We start from the raw sequence: 20,556 nt of genomic DNA, 5'->3' as shown, positions 1-20,556 counted from the left end.
TTTGAAATATTTTGTCAATTGATCTCAAAATTTGAGCCATTTAGAGATTAAATATAAAAACACTTTAGACATAAAAATTGTAGTTCCTGGAATCTCCTTTTTGAATATGTAATTTATTTGTATATCCATATGATGTATTTTTATTTTGATATGGATCTTCAAAAATGACTTTTTCAAAATGCATGTTTTAGGACCATACCACACTCGTGTATGAACACCCTAATTTGACACAAATGAATGAATTTTTGTGAATAATTTTAAATGGAGTTACCTAACACACCAAAGATTAATGATAATATTTTTCTTGAATTTTTTAATGAATACTTTTTTTCTATTAATTTTTAATTGGCTATAAAGGAAAATTTTAAAACCTCTCGTGTACGGACACCATAATTTGATCAAAATTTCACTTTTTTCATATTTTCTTTTTTTTTTTACTTCAAAAGAATTGAATGTGGATTGATGACACATAAATTATTTTAAGAAAAATTATAAAATAAAAAAGTTATTAAAGTTTTAGTGAACATTGCTATTTTACTTTTAGGTACCACCTTTGATTAAAAAATAATACAATAGTAAATAAAATCATAACACTATAAAATTTACATTTTTGAAATTAGGACAGTGAGAGCTCTAATGGATTTATGTTTAATAAAAATATTTGATTGGTAAGACCCTCTAAAAATTATGGCAAGGCATGAATTTGTCAGTTCAATGCCTTAGCCAAATCTTGAGAGGCCAAGGCATAGGCTTGGTCTCACCAAGCCTATCGCAAACCAAAATCCAAGGCAAGAAAAAAAATCTTGCATCATGTTGTAAGAAACAGGCACCCATTATTTGAATTTCAAAAAATGGGTACCCATTTTGAAAAGCTAAAAGCGACATGTAAAATCTACCAAAAATTTGGAAATTTGAATTTTTAAGAAACGGGTACCCATTTTTTATTTTTTAAAAATAGGTGCCCATTTCTTAAAAACTCAAATTTTTTATTTTTTTGAGAAATGGGTACCCATTTTTTGAAAATAAAAATGGGTACCCGATTTTTAAAAATAACGAGTGCCCATTTTTTAAATTTAGGGTTGGACGCCCGAGCCAAAAACAAGTGCCCATTTTTTAAAATCAGGTACCCATTTCTAAGAAGTATCATTCTATGGATTTGACTTCCACAGAATTGCGACCCAACTTTGTGCATTCACTCATATATCAATTAAATATACATAGTTCCATGCATACCTCTTTTTCTTAGTTTGAGATGGCATGATCACCTTCTCCATTGGATTGGGTGACTTCAACTCCATTTTCTCTACTATTTCCATCTTCTACTTTCTTCTTCCATGTTTGATTCATACCTTTCTTTACTTGTTCAATGTCCAATTTTCCTTCACCTTTTTCTTTTATGTAATTTTATTATGGTACTTGAGTCTAGAAATTCTTGGTTAAATGTCCAAACTTGTGAAACTTGGAACATGCATTGTTAGGTGCATAATTCTGCCTTTGATTTGTCTAATAAGGTTTTTCTATGATCTACAATCATATTCTCTGAGCCCATACTTCTGACATTTATAGAAATATCTTTCAAATCTAGGTGTGATAGGTGAATTTCTCACTGTTGACCTCTACTCATGTATTTGATGTCCTTTTTTGTTGTATTAAAAACAATAACCAAATGGGTTACACTTTTTTTCCTAAAATGACACTGAATTGTGAATTTTCAAGAATACTTATACTTTCAGATGCAAATTTCCATTTAACAGTTTGGAATTTGAAGATGAATTAAATTGGAGTCTTTTAGGATTTTATATGTAGATTCTAAATATATTATTTTTTATTTTTTTGAATTGATTTGATTGAATTAATTTTTCTCCCACAAAAATTGGTATGTTATCAAAAACCTAAATTTTAAAAACTAACATTGTTTTTGAAACAAAACTTTTTTCTTCAATAGATATCAATGTGATTATTAGGAATTTTGTTTTTTAACATTCATATCAAAACTATGGATTTGATTTGATGTCTTTATCCTTATTATTTCAAATTTTATAAGAGTTTAAAGTTGACCTAACATTAATTTGGACATACATGGCTTTCCACAAATGTAACTTATAATATATTTATCCAATTTCAAAAAAAAAATTGATTTAAAAGAGGACTCAAATATGGAGACCCTAGTTATTTTTAAATTTTTTTATTCTCTTTGTTACTTTTTTCCCTAAGCATTCAATATATAGGTTTATTTTTTATAAGGAACTTCTATTCAATTAATATAGAAAAATGTGTACTTAAAAACTTCAAAAATTTTCAAATGGTCAATGCACCGACTTGTGGTGCCAAAAAGGTGACAAGTAGATTTTTTTTTTCTTATTTTAAATAGCGTGCACGCGCTATAGCACGTGCACACTATTACCAAAACAAAAAATGTGTATATGATGGGCTGCAGGCCCGCAACCCATCATTTTCATCAATATTTTCTTCTACTCCTATAGTGAGCAACGTGTACGCGAGTTGGAAACATAGCATTTTCACCACCATTTTCCAAAATACCTCCTTGTCGTCAAAATCCAAGACCACAAGTGCACCCACGACGACGCCGTAAGTGATAGAAACCTAACTTTGCATTGTTTGATATGTTTTACATATTGTTTTGTAGGTTTTTTATATTGTTTTGTAGGGTTTTTACAAATTTCATTTAGATTTGTTTATTTATTTGGATTTCAATTGATTTTTTATTAGGAAATATCCATAATCAACCGAAAAATACACAAGAACGTCAAAACCCTCAAGAACCTCAAAACCAAAACCCTCCTCAAGAAGAACAACAAATTCCACAACCCGAACCAATTGCAAGACCTCCACCAGGCACACAAGAAAATATAATAAATGAAATAATGAGAGGCAAAATTAATTAGAAAGATTCATTGCTCGGTTGAAAGAATCCGGAAAAACCAATCTAATGAGGGCTCAATTAGCATCATCCCTCAAATCCATTAACACCCAAATAGCCTCAGTTAGTGGTCAGTTAGATATTTGGTGGGTTAAGAGGGATGAACAAAAATGATTTTTTGCAAATAAATTGTCATATGAATACGTTAAAAAAAAAGAAATACCAAAAGGTAGTATATGTGCATTATTTAGAAAACTCAGTGAGCAAAATACTATTAGAGAGGGTACTAAATGATTCCCCATCCATTGGTGCATACACGATGCTATTAGAAATAATTTTTGGGATAGATGATGGATGGTTTTTGATGCCCCTCCTTGCAACAATCATGAGGTCCCCATGTATTTTTTCAAGAAATTATATTGTGAGTTTGTCCTTGGGGAGATCCCCAATTATTTTGATATATTAGACTCCTAGGGTAAAGGTGGGTGATCATCATTTGAGAGGCCGGGAGCACATCATGACCCTAATGTAGTTAGGGCACCTGTGGTCAAGCCATAGCGCAAGCATGTGACTATTCCTTTAGTTGTGAAGGAAAATGTAGAGGCCAATACTCTAGGGACCATTAATGCTTTTACACAGACCCTCATCCATTCCACAAGCCCATTAGTTGAGGGGGAGCCTTATGTGCATTGTGGTCACATGTGTAGTTCATCCGAATCCCTATGCACATTTGGCATTCATGCTGGAGATGGTGCAGATGATGGGCTTGTCACCGATCAGTTCCTGAATGACACATTTGGCATTGACACACAGGTAAATTACAATTATAACTTACTATTTTGATCACATTTCATATGTGTAGTGAATGATTAATAAATTTGCATCTATTGACATTGTTCAAAATTCAAGGTCAGAGTGTTGCAGGGCCTAGCAACGATCCTCTAGGCCCATTTTTTGTCCCTTCCACAAGTCCTGAGGTATGTATCAATTTAATAATTTTAATTAATACATATATTTATTACGTAATCATATTAAAGATTGACAAAAAAAATTATGCATGTGCATCAGTTCTCCACAGGACCCTCAACCTTTACCAAAGACTCAGAGCATAGACATCATACGAGCTTCACACAGGTACAGTTGTTTCATATTAATTTAATTCATTTGATTATATTTATTTTATGTTTCATGTTAGATGTAATGTGTATTGTATGACATGTAGCTCATGATGTTAGACACACCTCTTCATTTGCGACAGTCTATTGATAGTGGAGTGGCCGCAACTATGGCTAGCTCACAACCATTGACGAAGGAATGAAAGAATTTTCTTTGTTTTAGTTGTTGTTTATAATAGTTAATCTCAAAATTTCTAATGTTAACCCTTGTTTATATATTACTATAGCTTTTATGTTTTTTACACAAGCAGTATGTATGTTAGGCCTACTGATACTCTTTTAATTATGGATCGAAACCTTGTTTTTGTTTTACTAAGTGGTAAGGGGTAGTTTTGTTTAATGGTTATTTGCTGATAGTAGGTCAGTTTGTTGTCAAAGGGTCAGCCCCCTAGTTTTGGCTACTTTTAATTCAAAAACTAGGAGTGAAGGTAGAAGTGGCAATGAAAGAATTAGATAAAGAAGAACTAGGAGCACATATTGAAGTTATAAGTTGAGAAGAAGAAGGAAAATCAAATAAAGTTATGAGGACTAAGAGTAGGAGATAATGAAATTAAAAGCAAAGATAGGAATAGAATATTAGTTGTATTCTAAGTTGATTGCAACTAGGAGTAGGACCTACAAGATGGAAGTTATATGTTTTCTATAAATAACAGTCAAGTTTAAAGATATAATTGGTGATTAGATATACTCACTTTGGTCTAGTAGAGTCATAAGTGCAGGAGAATTTTTGTTTTATACTAATATTATTCATAGGCTAAAGTCAAATGTTGAACTTGATAATAGAACAAGGCATATCCTTAGGATTCAAAGAAACTATAGTTTTTGGAATCAACACCATCAACTCTCCTTCACTATTTCTTTGGGATGAATGGAAACAGCATTATAAAATTCTACATTCTTTCATTCTCATCCTCCTCCTCCTCTCATACAAAATAAACTTGGATAAGATAACTTACTAGACTTTTGGATTCATGGCCCTTCTCTCTTCTTTTCATACTCTTATAGCTATGCTAGTGGGATAAATCATTGAGTATTTTCTTATCTTTTATTTTTTCTCTTTCTTTTCTCAAGTGACCACTTGAGCTTTTGCTATAGCTTTTTCAACACAATGCTTGAGATTGAGACATTTTCTTGAGTGAGGTCTCTTCAACTAGTTGACTTGGAATCTTAGTAAGCTTTGGGATTTTGTTGTTCTTTTATGTATCCTTGCAAATGATTGTAATACTTAATATTCTTGGTTTGGGAGCTTTTGTCCTTCAGCTTGGTGATATTTAATCTCCTTGTAGTTTTCCCAAAATATTTACCTCTTTCTCCTTTTTTCTTCTACTTTATTGTGTGCATGAGGTGGACACATGCTTCCAATAAAGTGGGGACTACATGTATCATTTGAAAAAGTAAGAACACTTATTTGGTATTAATTTTAGCCCCATTTTAATATACATTATGAATTCCTACATTGATTTCACACTCTCCTAACACTCATTAGACCTTCAAGTCCTATATTGATTCATTTTCTTTAAAAAATTGAGTCTATAAGTGTGCTTCTCTATTTCAACTTCAATCAAATAATTCCTTTCATTTATAGCACCTTATCTTACCATTTATGACATGTATTTTCTATCTAAACCCAAAAATAAGTTGTTAGATCAAATTTCACATGCTCTAAATATCTTGGACACACAATCAAAACTTGGGTTGGAATTGGTGGGTATAAGATGACTTTGGTGATATTTACTTGGGTACAATATTTTTGTTGGTGATATGTGTATTTATAAGTGATTATATTTATTGAATTTTTGTAGGGTCTCATCACGCCTAATCATCCATGAGCAGTTGAGGTGAACTTTAAAGAGTGACTATTTGTTGGCGGTAAAAAAATAATTGATTTTGTGTGTACATATATTTGATTTCAACGTATAATAAATATTGATTCATATCTACTTTCTTTGTATCAGTTGGAGCTGGAGAAGAGCATCAACAAGAGGTCAAGTGAGCATGTCAAGAGGGCCCCATCATCTCCATTGTCTCCCTCCACATGATGGCAAAGGACATCAAGAGACTTGTTTCCTTCCCCTCGTGGGAAAGAAAAGATGTAGTTGATCTAGACATGTATATATATGGGCATCAGTGGACATATTCGATACACATTTGATGTATATGACATTCTATATTTGATGTATGACATTATTCGACTTATGACACTATTGGTTAATATATGATATGTTTGTTCATGTATGACATTAAATTAGATATGTGCATGTATGAAATTAAATTCGAGACCTAATCTATTAAAATTTTTGATAGAATATTGATTAACAATAAACTTTATCATTGTTTAAGCATAAGTTAATCATTTGCAATATGTCATCATCATATGATTTATGATCTTGTTCATGTTTAAAGGTTTCCTTCTCTATCATATTTTTATCAAGTTTAATTCAATACCTAATTAGTTTGAATTTTTTATACAATATTGATTGGCAATAGACTTTATCAGGCAATATTCATGGACCTCTTGGCAATTGGTCACCTAAATGAGAACCTTGAGATTTATTAGGAACTCCATTAAAGAAATTAGTAGTTTGAAATTACTATATCCAAAAAAATAGTGATCTACAAATATTAGAGAGATAGACTTAATATTTATCAAGTGGCCATCCAATGCCAAGTGTTGTGGATGTATCTCCATTCAAAGTTCAATCACATGTTAAATAATAGACATTTTTAGGAGTATGAATAAGTTATCTAACCTTATTAACATTCTTTTGTATGAGTTCCAAGTAAGGTATCAAGAGTGCTTGAAATTCAAGACTTTGTCTTCTCATCTTGTCCATGTCTTTACTTAAATCAACCTGGATTAACTAAGGTACCTTAGTTAACTTAGAAACACTATTCTTTAAATCATCATCAATATTTTTCAACTTTCTTTAAAATATATTGTGTCAAATGTAGTACATCACATAACTATTGGAGTAGGTGGATTATATCCTTAAGAATATTTTCTAGCTTGGTTGTAATACCACCAAGTTCAACTTGTTGAGCAATAATGGACACATTTAGTTTCTCCATAATTTTCTTCTCTATTCTTTTCTCTTCTAATTGTATCAAATTTTCATTAACATCAACATCAGTTGCATTTACCTATTTTACAAGTAAAATTAATTGATCAATCATTGGAGGTTTGTCATTGGCTAGTGCATCTAGAAAAATTTGTAATAAGATGTCCTTTTACATCTTATAATACTTGTTTGTACTTCACTTCCTATCTTTCTCTTTTGCATCTTTCTCCTTCATAATTCTCCATAATTTATCATAGCATCATAATCCAATTTTGTATGATCATAAATTGAAAGTATGATAGCTCCATCTAATATTAAATGATTTCTTCTACTCTTTTTCATCTTTTTCTTGTCTTGTAATGTGATTGATCTTGTACTTGGTGATATAATTGGTTGCACTAAGGCCATCTCCTCCTTAGATTCCTTATTCTTCTCATCAATTAAAAGTTTGTCTTACTTTACCCACTTTTTGTTGTGCAAATATTAGGCTATTTAGCTAGTGTCCCTATAACAACATTTGAAACAACAATTTTTTTTAGTTTTGGCTATGCGTATACAACATTTTTCATTATTATTTAAGGAAATAGTGATAGTTACTAATCCATGTAACCCCAATAATGTTTCCTTTTATTCATTACAGTCTTATAATAGTTGATAATTTCTATAAGGATTTAACTAATTTTGACTTGGTTGTGCATAAGGTTCCTATTAGTAAGTCATATTTTGCGAATAAGGACTCTAAGAAGAATTTTGATCCTTTGCAATGCTATTCTCCACATCAAACTCCCATGCCTGATTCAATTCAAGTGTCTACTTGTAAGAGACAACAAAGCAAACCTAATCCTTAAAAGATTAAGGAGAAAATTGACCTTGGTATTCAAGCTACTCTGGATAAAAATTTGATAGATAGCAAAAGTAAAAGGAGTGCAAAAAGGCACTCCTTAGAATAATGACGGACCTTTCGTGAAATGTCAGACAAAAAATCTACTCTCTAATCTAACTTGATGTAGGTGGTGCTAATGTAATTTTTCTTCAAAAAACAAAATTGTCTCAATAATCATATTCTTCTATTATTGCAAAGTTGACTAAGTGGAACTCATTTTGTGTTCATGTTGCACACGCTCCGGGTGGTTCATGTATTCTTTGGAACCATAAATCTTGCACTACTATATATTCAGTCTTTTCCTAACTAGTGGCAAGTAGTTGTTACTAATTTTGGTATGTCATTCACAGTGCTCAATATATATGGCCCTACTTCTACATGTGATGATAAGACAAAACTTTTAGATTCTTATTCTTAGGCTATTTCTAGCATTGAAGATGATAAATTTATTGTGCCTAGGGATTTCAATGGCATTCTATCTCGGGATGAGAAAATTGAAGGTATATTCCCCCTTTGATTGTTTCTAAATAGAAGGGGGTTGATTTTTGGAAGAGAAACTATGGATGGTCCATTTGCTTTTCATGAAATATTGTGCATTCCATTAAAAAAAACTCCCTTCCCTCATGTGTCATTAACCTAACTATGATGAAAGCTTATGATAGGCTTAAAAGGGATTTCTTGCACAAAGTTATGATAAAATTTGGTTTCGTTAAGAAATGATGTAAATGGAATATGTCTTTTTTAGAGTGTGCAAGATTTTTTGTAATTATCAATGGTTCAATTGGTGATCATTTTCATGCAACAAAAGACATTCGACAAGTCATTAGAGAGATAGACTTAATAGTGGTCTAAAAATATTGTTTTAATAGGTTAAGGATAGGGTTTACCTAGCCACCCAGAGCTAATGATGTAGATAGTTTGATCCCATGATGAAAGGTGAGAGAGATTTGCTAGTTAGCAACTTTGTACTAGCGAACATTGCAAGTTTAAGCATCACTCGAGATGGCATTGTCAAATGAAAACAGAGCATGATCTCCAAAAAGAGAGAGAGGTTATTGTAGGTCTCTACAACATGGTCCTTTAGGAACTAGAATCACATCCATATGTCACACGAGCTCTGAGATATGCCACGTCAAAGATCACAGCCCTGTGGGATTTAGTGACCCTTGGGGACATTCCAGTTTGGCATGCCTGAGAATGTTCGAGCATTGAAGGGGACATGATGAGGTTGAGGATAGGGTTTACCCACCCACCCAGAGCTAATAGAGTAGACAGTTTGATCCAACGAAGAAAGATGAGAGAGATTTGGCAGTTGGCAACTTTGTACTAGCCAACACTGCAAGTTTTAGCATCACCCAAGATGGCATTGTAAAATGAAAATAGAATGTGATCTCTAAAAAGTGAGAGAGTTTATTTTAGGTCTTTGCAACATGGTCTTGTAGGAACTAGAATCACATCCATACCTCATATGAGCTCTAAGATATGCCCTATCAAAGATTGCAGCCCTGTGCGATTTAGTGACCCTTGGGGACATTCTAGTTTGGCATGCTCGAGAATGTTTGAGCACTGAAGGGGACATGATGAGGTTGAGGATAGGGTTTACTTGGCCACTCGGAGCTAACAAAGTAGACAGTTTGATCCCACAATGAAAGGTGAGAGAGATTTGGCAGTTGACAACTTTGTACTAGCCAACACTGCAAGTTTCAACATCGCCCGAGGTGGCGTTGTAAAATGAAAATGGAATGTGATCCTCAAAAAGTGAGAGAGGTTATTTTAGGTCTCTAAAAAATGGTCTTATAGGAACTAGAATCGCATCCATACCTCACATGAGCTTCGATATATGCCCCATCAAAGATCTCAACCCTGTGTGATTTAGTGACCCTTGGGGACATTCTAGGTCGGCGTGCCCGAGAATGTTCAAGCACTGAACGGTACATGACAAGGTTGAGGATAGGGTTTACCTAGCCACATGGAGCTAACAAAGTAGACAGTTTGATCCCACAATGAAAGGTGAGAGAGATTTGGCAGTTGGCAACTTTGTACTAGCCAACACTGCAAGTTTCAGCATCACTCGAGATGGCATTGTAAAATGAAAATGGAATGTGATCTCCAAAAAGAGAGAGAGGTTATTGTAGGTCTCTACAACAAAGTCTTGTAGGAACTAGAATCACATCCATACTTGACATGAGATCCGAGATATGCCCCATCAAAGATCGCAGTGCTGTAGGATTTAGTGACCCTTGGGGACATTCCGGTTCGACGTGCTCAATAATTTTTGAGAGCTGAAGGGCACATGATGAGGTTGAGGATAGGTTTTACTAGGCCACCTGGAGCTAATAGAGTAGACAGTTTGATCCCACGACGAAAAGTGAGAGAGATTTGGCAGTTGGCAACTTTGTACTAGCCAACACTGCAAGTTTTAGCATCACCCGAGATGGCATTGTAAAATGAAAATAGAATTTGATCTCCAAAAAGTGAGAGAGGTTATTGTAGGTCTCTACATCATGGTCTTGTAGGAATTGGAATCTCATCAATACCTCACATGAGCTCTAAGATATGCCCCGTCAAAGATCGCAGCCTTGTGGGATTTAGTGACCCTTGGGGACATTCTAGTTTGGCATGCTTGAGAATGTTTGAGAACTAGAGGGGCCATGATAAGGTTGTGGATATGTTTTACCCAACCACCTAAAGCTAATGGAGTAGACAGTTTGATCCCACGACAAAAGGTGAGTGAGATTCGGCAGTTGGCATCTTTGTACTAGCCAACACTGCAAGTTTCAACATCACTCGAGATCGCATTGTAAAATGAAAATGGAATGTGATCTCCAAAAAGTGAGAGAGGTTATTGTAGGTATCTACAACATGGTCTTGTAGGAACTAAAATTGCATCCATACCTCACACGAGCTCCAAGATATGCCCCATCAAAGATCACAGCCCTATGGGATTAGTGACCCTTGGGTAAATTTCGGTTCAGCATGCCCAAGAATGTTTGAGCACTTAAGGGGACATGACGAGGTTGAGGATAGGGTTTACCCAGCCACTTGGAGATAATAGAGAAAATAGTTTGATCCCATGACAAAAGGTGAGAGAGATTTGGTAGTTGGCAACTTTGTACTAGTCAACGCTGCAAGCTTTAGCATCACCCGAGATGGTGTTGTAAAATGAAAATGAAATGTGAAAGTGAGAGAGGTTATTGTATATCTCTCCAACATGGTCCTATAGGAGCTAGAATAACATCCATACCTCACACGAGCTCCGAGATATTCCCCATCAAAGATCGCAGCCCTATGGGATTTAGTGACCCTTGGAGACATTCTTGTTCAGCATGCTCGAGAATGTTTGCGCGCTGAAGGGGACATGACAAGGTTGAGGATAGGGTTTACCCAGCCACATAGAGCTAAAAAAGTAGATAGTTTGACCCCACAATGAAAGGTGAGAGAGATTTGGTAGTTGGCAACTTTGTACTAGCCAACACTACAAGTTTCAGCATCACCTGAGATGGCGTTGTAAAATGAAAATGGAATGTGATCTCCAAAAAGTGAGAGAGGTTATTGTAGGTCTCTACAACATGGTCCTTTAGGAACTAGAATCACTTCCATACCTCAGACGAGCTCTGAGATATGCCCCGTCAAAGATTGCAGCCCTTGGGGAGATTCCAGTTTGGCGTGCCCGAGAATGTTCGAGCATTGAAGGGGACATGATAAGTTTGAGGATAGGGTTTACCTGGTCACTTAGATCTAACAAAGAATAAAATTTGAGCCCACGAACTTTTTTCCACTAAGTTGTAAATTTGAGCAACTTTTACAACTTTCAACAATGCAACTTTGCTCAAAAAGTGCAATTTTTACATTTTTCACTTGATTCCAATTCTATGACTTAGAAAGGGTTTGGCAATAGTAAAACCTCAAAGAAATATAGGAATATAGATAGTTTTATAGTTAATTCCTAAAAGTTGCTAAATTGTTGCAAAATTTGCTAATGCAACTTTGCAATTTTTGCATTGACAACATTTGGGTGAATTATGCATTTTGGCTTGGAGGGTATGGAAACTGAAAGGTGCTAATGCAAACATGCTAGATAGGGTAGAAAAAACCTATTAAAGCCTGAAAACATGTTAGAGTTGACTGTTTGTAGGATTTTCCCATCAGGACCTAGAAGGGTCACTTGGCACATTGTTACAAATTTGCTCATTTTGGGTTGTTACTTGGGTCCATCACCCTATCCTCTACATCAGGATTGATCCTAGGTTAGGGGTGCATAGAAAAGAACTATAAATGTATTAAATTATGTAATAAGGCTATCAAAGCCTCTAAAAGATGTAAAAGGCACTAAAAGTGCAATATTTTGTAAAATTGCCGACATTGGCAATATAAGCCAAAATGGGCTTAATCAAGTCATGTAAAGGGTCCAAATGGAGGTTTCATTTGGTTTTGAGAGTCTAAATGAGTTTAAAACCTCATTCCCATGTGTGGGAGACAAGTTTGGGTAGTTGAAATTGATTGCTCCAAAGGTGGATTTAGTATTTTCTCTAAACATGAGTTTCATTTTACATTGGAAGTCAGCTAATATAACCAAAGTGAAGCTATTTGAACCATTTTGGAATTCTAGAGACTTTGCAAATTAAGATTTCTAGAAAGCCCTAGGGTAAAGGGGCTAGAAAGGAGGGTTTTAAAAAAAACATTGTAAAGTTGATCATGAGAGCAAAAAAATAAAAGAATCCTTGCATTTGAGTCATCTCTTAAGACTGTTTTGGGTCATCGGAGTTCCAAAAGTCAAGGGATTGTGAGTTTCTTTTTAAATGGCCTTAAACTAGGCCTAGTTGGTAGACTGAAATAGCTAGTTTTGAGTCTTTATAATAGTTGGTATATACTAGGTGCATGGTGCATGGTAATCTAGCCTTCTGGTTTTGTCAGTTTTGATTGTTCTAGAAAATCAGTTTCAGTTTGGTATTGGAAATAGTTTGGAGTTGGAGGACAAATGATCTTGAACAAGGTTCTAGCCTCAACTAATAGAACTCACTCCAGGCTTTCTCCTAGCCTCTTAGGGTATTTCTCCTATACCCTTTTCCAAGGGAATCTTCTCTCTATTCCCTTATTACACTAATCCTCACCAATCAACTCAAAACTCTATTTCACCATGGGGTCTTCCTAGTGCTCTCATTGCACCATTCTTCACAACTGGCTTCCAAGAGTGCATTCTTGGCTATATTCTATGCTCCTTTCAAACACTTATTTGTTGATTTCATTGCCTAGCCGGGTATGCAAACTCCCCTAGGGCCTCTTGGAAAGAAAAAAAACCTCTGCAAAACAAGACCAAAATACATATTTACATTTTTTATATAGTCTATTACTTGATTCCAAAAGGCCATCATGGTTCCACTATTGGAATTCAAGTTATAGAGGTTTATTTGCTTATTGCTTTGTATAGACCAGCAAACTGGCAACTTTAAAAAGATTTTTCAATCTAGTAAAGAAACTGATAAAAAAAACTCCTAATCTTTACCAAAGAATCTACATTCCATACACTATAAAACCACATGAAAACAACAACCCTATGAATCCATTAAAGGTGTGGATGAAGGGTGAAATCAGAAAACTGTCATCAAAATGCTTAGTTTGCTCTTCATTCCAATGCCAAAATTCATACAAAAGCATGTGCCAACCCTCAAACTGACTTGGATTGGTCTTAAATATCTCTTACCCACGTGAATCAATAGATCTCATAGGTTTCCAACTGATTCTTGAAGCCCTTATAAAGATTTAGTACTTTTTGTTAATGTTGTCAAGCAACTTTTGCACTATTGCGCATTTAATGGCTCCATGACGTCAAATATGGTTAAATAAATCTATTTCCATGTAATTACAACTTTTAACATTTTTTCCATCTTTCCCATCCTCCTGGGGTCTTGGTCAATGTTCAACCATTCTAGGCTCTAACAAGCAATTTAAGCAATTTTGCCAACATAGAAGCAACTTGGGAACTCAAACGCAACAAAAACCTATTTACAAACACAACTCACACACTTGGGGCTTTATCACATAGCCCTTATTCATTTGTTTTGACCAAGACCACTACAAGCCAAAAATGATTTAGGAAACTTGGCATATTTCCTAGGTGCTCCTGCACCAACAAAGCTCAAAGCCAATGGGTAGAAGTCAATATTAGGAAGAAGAAGTTCTCAACTACTAGCCCCTTTTTAACATGGTTAGTAAGAGAAAGTACAAACCTAATGTGGAAGGTAAGAATTATTGTTTGGGTAGGAAGAATAATAAAGAAATAAGAGAATTGGGAAGTAAAGTTGATATAGTAAATGGGAGACAATTCACCATCTAGGAGAGTTGTAATAAAAGTTAGAAAGGAATATCATATCATAGAATATTAGAGGATTGAATGCTCCTCATAAGAAGGATATTTTGCGGAATGTGGTTGGGTAGCATAAATAGGATGTGATTTTGGTGCAAGAAACTAAGATGACAAGAGATAAAGGGGAAATGCTTTCTTTCTTCAAAAAGGAAATTGTTGGTTTGTAGGTGATATTTTCCTTTATAATATGTCATGTAAGGTGAAGTAACCTTTGTTTGAATTTGGAAGTGGTTGGAGAAGGCCCTAGTTTTGAGGGCATAAGACTAAAGGTTTAGTAGTTAGCCTATCGAATGCCCATGGCTAGATAGATGGGTGTGAAAATATGTTGTTTTAGATCATGATAGAATATTACCATAGCCAGTATAGGGCCTTGGGTTAGAAATATTGAGAGTTTCTTTGTAAGTGAACGGTAATTAGGCCTATTTTGTTGAATCCATAGTGTTGGATCAAATAGTTGGTCCAAAGGAACTATAAATGAGATTGCTATATGTTGTCATACTCCAATAGTAGTAATTGTAACTATAACTTACTTTTATGGGGTTTGGGAGAAATTGGTGAAAATAAGGAATTACTTGATTCATAGTGATACTAAGATCAAGCCTAGATAATGTCCAAGTAAGGGGTTTTGAATAAACCGATTAAAGATATGCATTTAGACTATTGGAACAACATAATTGAGATATTTGAAGACCTTAGAAAGACTTGGGAGAAGCCAATAAATTTGGTAACCCAATTTGAACATTTGGAGGGACCCTTGTGGAGAAGGGTAGGTATTTAGTTTAATGGTTTGAATCTATTCTTGAAACAAGTCATTTGCTGAATGTTTATTACTTCTTGGGGATCTAGTTTGACTCCTCAAGTCATTGGTATCAAATCTAGTAGATCTATTCAGGGGTGCAAAATTAGTTACTTGTGTTGTAGATTGTTATATTGAGAAGATGCCTCCAAAAAATAAATATAGAAGGAGATAAAAGAGCTGATATAAGCTACTAAAATAATGGATAGAGAGTTGAGGAAACAAAGAGACTAAGATGCAATAAGGTAAAGAGAATTGAGAGAAGTAAGTAAGTAAAATTCAACCATCTTGGAAATCTTGGAAGCTTTGGAAAGGATTCCTACAAGGGATGTGCATGAAGAACAAGAAAGTGATGTTTAAGCACTTGAGACTCCTCATGGAGAGGATGGAGGGGACTTAGATTTTGAAGAAAGATGGATGATAAGGTTGTTGAAGATATTTCAATGTGGTACAAGAAAGACAATAATTGATTTCCATATCTATCATGGCAAGATAGATAGTGAAGAGGTTTTGGGGTTGATAGATTCCCAAGAGAACTATTATAATTATGGAGATATAAGTGAAGAAAAATAATGTAAAGCTATACAAAACATAGCTAAGAGGGACAACATTGACATGGTGGAGTAGTGTAATGGAAAAGAGGTTTTGTAAGGGTGGAACAAACATGACCAAATAGTGAAGGATGTGCCTCTTCCATCAAATAATACAATCCAAAAATAGAGGATAAGGAATAACTTGAAAGAAAAGGAGATGGGTTTGATGACCTACATAGAGGAATTTCATAAGTTGAGCATAAGAGGTGGATTAGAGCACAAAGATGAAAATGTTGCAAGGTATAGATTAATGGGCTCATATAAAACTTGCAAAATGAGATTACCTTGATTTTTCCTAAGATGCTTAGAGATAGTTTCCAATTGGCTATAAGTGCATAAGATATGGTCAATAGGAAGAAAGAGAGACAAGAAGGAGGTAGAGGAAATGCAAACAGAGGAAGGGGAAGAAAAACCAATAATATAGGAATAGGACAAGGAAGAAATGACAAGGGTAATGAACCTTTTTTTCTTATCAAAGAGGAGGCTATAGAGTTGGAGGAAGATTTTTTTTAGCTAGAGGAACATGGATGTTTACAGGAAGGGTAGGGAACACATCAATTAAGTATCAATTAAATGATCAAGGTGAAAGGAAGATTAAGAAGAGGGTCAAGAAGTTAGAGCACATAGCTCGGTTCAGATCCTTATGTTTAACTAATTTTAGAGACTAAAGGATAAATGTTGATTTTTATAAGGGAAAACAAAAAAAGTGAAACCAAAGATATTAATTTTTAGAGCACAATATAGGAGTCAAGATAAGTTGTGAATGACAAGAATTCATCTAGGTTCCAATGATAGTTTAGTTTCATATGAAATGGTGAACAATTTATATTTGGAATGGTCACCACACAATAGGTCGTATAGAGCATCACATGTAATTTAGTGGTGATTTTCTTAAAAGATAGATGACTATGAGTTGACTATCCTGAATTGAATGACATCTATAGGAATTGATTGGAATCTACTTCTATATGATTGTGCTCTACTTTAAACAAATGGAAGTTTTGAGCATTGTAAATCTGTTTCAAGTCATTAGAATGTGGCTTCCCAGAAGTGTGTACTTATAACTATTTTAAACTATGTCAAACTCTTCATGAAAGCTATGACCCAAATGCATCACCATTGTGTTGAATCTTCTAATATACATCTCCATTAAAATATGTTTGCTGGTGTAAACCTGTGAGGAATTCTTGGTCCCAATTCAATTGTGTGTCAATATTAGGAATGTGACCAATTAATGCTACAAACCTTAGTATTGACATAATTTAACCATATTTTGGGTTGAATTCAACTGGGTTTGGAAATAAGTTATTATTAACATGTGTATGAATTGCCAGAGAAATTCTAAATATAGTAGAAAATAGCCTTCCATGTTTGATATTGAGGGATAATGTATGCACATGCTATAACAAAACTAGAGGATCATATTATATGCAGATTGAAATTTCTATTTCTCATTCAAAGCATAGTAAAAAATTTATTCTAGGAAGTCTATGCTAAAAACTATAGTGTACAAACAACTATTACTTCATAAATCACTTCAACTCAATCATTACATTGTGCAAACAACCTCATTGAATATGTCACTTGAACAACCTATTTTCCTTCTTACTTTTTGATGATTGTGATCCTCTATAATTCCAGGCATAAGATGATTAGCATACAATGTTACTTGAACAAAGAACACTAATAAATTTTGAGTATGTGAATTGATAATACCATTTCACAGATGATTTTGGCATCTCAGCCTTTATCACTTGTGTGTCAACTTCATTAGCCCTCTTCTTTGGTGACCTACAAATGAAGAATTGTCATAGTAAAAAATCTAAAATAAGATTAAAAAAATGGGTCCTATTAAAGAATCTAATATAAATTCAAATAATGTACCTAGATTCTAAAAAATAAAAACTAAATCTCATCACTTACACATCATAACAATATGGTCCACCTAAGTCATGTGATAGCCTTGGGGAAGAGGTTGTAACATTGTATTTGGATCCAATTGATCAGTTTTTATCTCTCTCTCTCTCTCTCCCTATTCAATCTAATGAGCCAACTGGATCTGCTTGACATTTTAATGTCTCAAGTATTGCCTCATGGTCTAACTCACGAACTTTCCAAAGAATCTTATTATGTGGTTTTCCACCATGTTTTATCAAGTGGACATTTGATCTGACAACAAGGTTTGAATAATGAAGAATATTCCTCTCTGTTTTCCAATCCTCGAATAACCACAAGTTAGGATTCTTCATAGGATATCGTCTAAGCCATGTGCCTGTTATAACCACTGCACTGACATGGTATTTTAAACCTTCACCATCTATAACCGAGTGATCCAATTTTTGTTTGGCTTCAACACAATGAAAAAAAAAAAAATTTGTCCCTTCTTCATTGTCTTTAGGTGCAATAACAGCAAAAACATGGCCTGCAATGACAAATGTATAAAATATGGTCATTAATTCACAAAATACTTGGGTAAAAGTTATAAAGTTACATATTAAAATTACAAAGATATATATATATATATATATATATATATTGCCAAGTTGCACTAGATCTGACAAGTGGTCAAAGTCAATAGATGAATCCATCTCTACCATTTCCATTGCTTGTGGAGGACGATAGGTGTCAATTGGATCCAACACCCATATATCCCATTTGTCCACCCATTCAGTTGACTTACAGTCATCCCAATTTTCCTCTGCACATGATGGAAAATAGCATGCCATTTTTCATGTGTGGATACTCCATGAACCTGCATCGGAGCTTCTAAAAGAGTGTAACTCACTACATCTTGTTAGTGTGCAACAATCCTGATATAGTACAATGTTACTATTATCTATCAAACAAAAAAATCTACAAACTGTAGACTCACCTTCCTTACCTGGACCCATTGTAGTGTTACACCATTGGATGATGGATTTTGCATCTATCAATTTTTCTCTATCTTTGTACTTTAGTTCTTCACAAGACAAGGCTCTTTTAATGCATGTGCCTGCACCATTGTGCTCTCCCTTACCATGACCAGCCTCTATGAAATTTCACATATATTGAATTCTACACAACCTGTGCATCCTTCTCAACCAATAGAACATTCGTGCATTCTTGAATTGAGATGCACAATTGTCTGACCAAATAATGTGCTGACGATATGATATGCCCCTATTAGCCAAATCTCCATAAAATAGTTAAAAACAACCATGTATGAACTCCATAGAATGTGATCGATCATCACTGATGTAAAAATGGTACTCCCTCAAAATCTTCCTATCATCCTCTATACTTGTAGGTGAATGCATGAATGTTATGTGAAAAAATATGGAAACCTGTTGAGATGTATAATACTTTGCTTGCACCTCATTTTGTGGTTGTAGTGTGTAGTTCTCTGCAAAATCTACAACCAAAACAATGGTATCTAATGAAAATGTATCCTTGCACAACTTGAATTGCAAATCCAACCATCGAGCTCTATGGGTATGCCTTACATACTCGTAAATAATCTGTTCACAAAAAATTTTCATGAACTCATACACTGGAATCTTTCCAATGACTAGATCACATCTTTTACCATGTTTCCCATCTTTTAGAGCATATGTCATTGTCTTGAATTTTCCATAATCTACTATTTCATTTCAAATTCATGCATACTATACATATGTTGACAAGTTGATAAAAGTTGCAAAGAACCACAAAATAAGCACGTACCATCCAAACATGATGTCTTGTAAAATTGTTGGCTGTCCCCTATTTCACATAAAATGTTGGATATGAATTCCCTTGAAGATCTTGGTGGTTCTTTTATGTCACAATCGTGCAAAACAAACTGAGAATGCAAAATTACACATATATGCCTAAAAACATCAAAATGGTTAGAAAATTCAATATGTATCCTACAATAACAAGTTGTGCGTGTGTGATTTATCTTCACATAAAAAAGTTTACACATCTCAAATAATCTTTGACTTATTCGAATTTGAGGATACATACCAATAAATTTTGCAAAAAATTGTGTCTGAGTTGAGTCCAAAAAATGTTTCACATGTGGCTCGCGATTTTAGCTACCAATCCTCCTTCTTACAACATCTCTTTGATTAGGAGAAATACATGTATTATTTTTCCAAAAATCTTCGATCAATGATTTCAAGGCTTCACTAATTTCTTTATCCTTTTGCGGCAGTCTACGCTAAATGTCCATAACTCATTTTTTGTTGGATTTTCTAATCTCTCACGCCTTAGCATGGCTTTCCTTAGGGTACCTCTACCAATTTTTAATGTTTTTCTTGTCTTTCTCATGAGTCGAGCTTTCTTCATTTGGCTACTTACTATTGTCGATTTGAGTACTCATCTTGTGATATTACTATCTTTGTGATTTAGAAACCACTTTGTCATAAGCACTCATTAAATTCTTTACAATATTTCTTCCATCTGAATCGTCCATCGTTCTTAGCCCAAGAATCTTCATGGTAGGCCTAAATTTCAAATTTCTCATCATTTCAAAAAATAATTGGCATTGACTTGTAATATTTAATTCTTCAAAAAATAATCTCCACATACCATTAACTTTTCTTTGACAAGTACGCTTGCTAATCTTGTCAGGCATTGATTTTAAAATGTTAATATCAATATCAATCAAATATTTTGGTCTCCTAAAATGAATTCTAGAAGGTGTTCTAATCTCTTTAATTCTCTCAACATTTTGAACATCAATATAAGGTTGAGTGTATTGCATACCTTCAACCAAAGATGATGTGCCTTGGCAATAAGATGTAAAAGATGGAATATCACCTACTTGATGTGTTGATGTTGTG

Source organism: Cupressus sempervirens, chromosome 4, assembly GCF_028749045.1.
Source record: "Cupressus sempervirens isolate cs-2001-9-10 chromosome 4, ASM2874904v1, whole genome shotgun sequence".
Taxonomy (NCBI): domain Eukaryota; kingdom Viridiplantae; phylum Streptophyta; class Pinopsida; order Cupressales; family Cupressaceae; genus Cupressus; species Cupressus sempervirens.
The sequence above is the reverse complement of the archived record's forward strand: the minus strand, read 5'-3'. Positions refer to the sequence as shown.